At 34.1% G+C, this 3,714-nt stretch overlaps 1 pseudogene; it reads left to right on the plus strand.

The window, feature by feature from the left end:
* The first annotated feature begins 1,607 nt into the window (after positions 1–1,607).
* LOC130454143 (U6 spliceosomal RNA) lies at positions 1,608–1,721 on the plus strand (annotated as a pseudogene).
* Positions 1,722–3,714: the final 1,993 nt, after the last annotated feature.

Below are 3,714 nucleotides of genomic sequence, written 5' to 3' on the forward strand. Positions count from 1 at the left end.
TTATATCAGTGAAGTGAAGCTCATAAGTGAACTTCTCTTTAGGGCCAGGCACAAGGATGCCAAAGAGACTCTTGTTATAAAAAATAAAATACTTATTGAAAATATAAGGATAAAAGGATCTCTAACTCTAACTCCATCAAAATAAAACTCCCTGGTTCCACAAGGAACCTCTCCTCCTGTTTCCACAGGCTACACTGATCCTTCCTGATCTGACTCACCCAAATTTTTACTATTCTAAATAAACTAACACTATTATCCTTATAATTCTTATCTTTGTGTCCAAGTTATAAAAATAACAAAGGCTAGCTGGCTGAGTCTCAGCAAGAATCAAGTTAGAACTCTGACTCAGAGTTCAAAACAAAGATCAGGTCTTTCTTTGGTCTTCTCAGAGTTAAAACAATCTATAAAATCAGTATTAGATAGTCAATAGTGTTTCCCATTTTGGAAAAAGAAAACAATTAGTTCATTCAAGTCGTTCCCTCCACCTCAGATAGTGAGAGAGAGACAGAAAATGTTAGCTACTCCCAGAATTCTGAGAGAGAGTCCCTGACTGACTCTGCCAATTGCCAGAGACCAACTGTCAGAGAAAAACCATTAGACTAGAAACTCTGTTTCAACTGCTTAAAACTCCAAATCTTTCCCAAGCCAGCTTCTCTACTTCTTATTTCTAAATGAATATAACAAGACTTAATTTCTAATATCATCCTTATACTGGGCAAGTCACTTATGACCCCACCTCCCCCATTGCCTAGCCCTTACCGCTCTTCTGCCTTGGAACCAAATACACAGTTTGATCCTAAGATAGAAGGTAAGAGGTTTTTTGTTGTTGTTTTTGTTTTTATTTAATAAAATATAAATTTAAAAAAAGTTAAAGCATGATACACTTTCATATTTAATCTGCATTATTAAGGCTTACCCCATCACTTTCTCAAGTCTAGGCAATCAACAAAACAATAACTGAAGTCCTAATTTATAGTCTGCCAGTGTCTGAGATATAAATGATCACCCTAAAAATTTGGCAATCTGCAGAGCCTGTCAGAGCTGGCTCTAGAATTCTCCTGCTTCTGAGAAGTCACCTAGCCTAAGCCACCAATCTCTCTGTTTGCAAAAAAAGAAAAACTAAGTCTCAGAAGAAGAAATAGCTTTCCTAAAGTACACAGTTTGTGAGAGAACTGGGACTGAAATTCCAGTATTCTAACTCCAAGTCCATTAATCTTTCCATTATATCTCCCAACTTCAGGCCACTGATAAACAGACACATTTGATAACACAATACTACAAGTAGAATCCTATTTTAACATATTCCACTCTCATTTACTTTGATACTTGGCAACAAGGTGGCATTGTTTTGTTTTGTTTTTTTAAACCCTTACCTTCCATCTTGGAATCAATACCGTGTATTGGTTGCAAGGCAGAAGAATGGTTAGGGCTAGGCAATGGGGGTTAAGTGACTTGCCCAGGGTCACACAGCTAGGAAGTGTCTGAGGCCACATTTGAACCTAGGACCTCCTGTCTCTAGACCTGGCTCTCAATCCACTGAGCTACCCAGCTGCCCCCAAGGTGGCATTGTTAACAGGCCAAGACTCAAAGTTAAGAATAATTTGAGTGCCCCTTCATTAACAGCATATATTAAAATAGAAATGATACAGAAAAGATCAGCATGGTCCCTGTACTAGATGACATACAAATTTATGAAGTGCCCCCCCCCAAAAAAAATTTTAACTGAGTTCAAATCCAGTAACTTATGAGTTATATGACCCTGTACAAATCATTTAATCACTCAGTCTGTTTCCTCATCTATAAAATGGGAGTAACACAAACACTGTCTTTTATAGAGTTTTGTGAGAAGATCAGATGAGATAACATATTTGATATGCTTTAACACTTAAAGAATTAAATAATTGCTTGTTATTTTTACTTTAAGAATCTCATCAGGGTGAATATTCCTTCAGAGAAGATACAAATTTCCACCTATTTCAGATCTCTCATCCTAAGTAACTTGTTCAAATCCTCCCACAAACCTGCCACAAGGTTTCTCATCCAATATGTTTTATTGGCTTATGAATAAGCTGTCCACCATTTTTTCTTTGCTTTCAGAGGTGATCACTTCACGTTGTCTTGCATTCCTAGTTGGTAATGTACTTTTTAACTTATTGACTATAGCAGACTTTGAACCACCACTTTGTTTCTCTATTGCAAATTGGGTAAACATCAACTTTAATTCTTAGGAAATTGTTGTCTGGTATTTCTTATTTTATAACTATAGAAGATCTCAAAAGAATATTGTTATTAAAAAGATGGGCCTTAGTTTCAGGACTATTATCATACCCAGTTCAACATGTAATGATTAGAGAAGAAAACCAAATTACCAGTATGAAAATTGAAAAAGATGACGTCACAACCAATGAAAAAGAAATTTAAGTAGTTGTTTAGTTATTTCTCCTAACTATATGTCAATAAATCTGACAACTTAAGTGAAATAAATGAATATTTGCAAAAATACAAACTGTCCAGATTAACAAAAGAAGAAACAGAATACTTAAACAATCCCATCACAGAAAAAAGAAGTTGAACAAACCATCAAAGAATTCACTAAGAAAAAGGCCTCAGGGCCAGATGGTTTCACAAGTGAACTCTACTCAACAATCAAAGAACAATTAAATCCCATACTATATATAAACTATTTGGATAAAATAGGGGAGGAAGGAATTCTTCCAAATTCCTTTTATTACACAAAAATGGTAGATACCCAAACCAGAAAGAGCCAAAACAGAGATAGAAAACTATAGATAAATTTCCCTAATGAATATTGATGCAAAAAATTTGAATAAAACACAAGCAAGGAGATTGCAGCATTATATCACAAAGATCATACATCAGGTGGGTTTTATACCAGGAATGCAAGGATGGTTCCATATTAGGAATACTATAAGCATAATTGACCATATCAATAACAAAACCAACAGAAACCATATCATTATCTCAAGAGATGCAGAAAAAGTCTTTGACAAAACACAACACACATTCCTAATTTTAAAAAAAAAAACTTAGAAAATAATGGAATAAAAGAAGTTTTCATTAAAATGATAAAAGACAGCTATCTAAAACTATTAGCAATCATGATCTGTAATGGGATAAACTAGAATACTTCCCCAATAAGATCAAGGGTGAAGTAAGAATGCCCATTATCACTTCTACTATTTAATATTACACCAGAAACACTAGCAATAGCAATAAGACTAGAAGAAATTGAAGGAATTAGAATAGGCAATGAGGAAACAAAACTATCACTCTTTGCAGATGACATGATGGTCTACTTAAAGAATCCCAGAGAATCAACCAAAAAAAAAACCTAAAAGAAACAATGAAAAATTTTTTAAAAGTTGCAGAATACAAAACAAACCCTCCTAACTTATCAGCATTTTTATTTAGCACTGATAAAATTCAAGGGTACGAGATAGAAAAGGGAATTCTATCTAAACTAACTGTAGACAAAATAAAGCATCCAGGAGTATACTTAACAAAACAAACCCAGCAACTATATAAACATAATTATAAAATACTTTCCACATGAAGTCATACCTACATAATTGGGAAAATATTCATTAATCATGAATAACTAAATGCTCATGAATTACTCAAGTCAATATCATAAAAGTGACAATCCAACCTCAATTGACTTATTCAGTGCCATACCAATCAAACTACCCAAAA

The sequence above is a fragment of the Monodelphis domestica genome, chromosome 4, assembly GCF_027887165.1.
Source record: "Monodelphis domestica isolate mMonDom1 chromosome 4, mMonDom1.pri, whole genome shotgun sequence".
NCBI lineage: Eukaryota > Metazoa > Chordata > Mammalia > Didelphimorphia > Didelphidae > Monodelphis > Monodelphis domestica.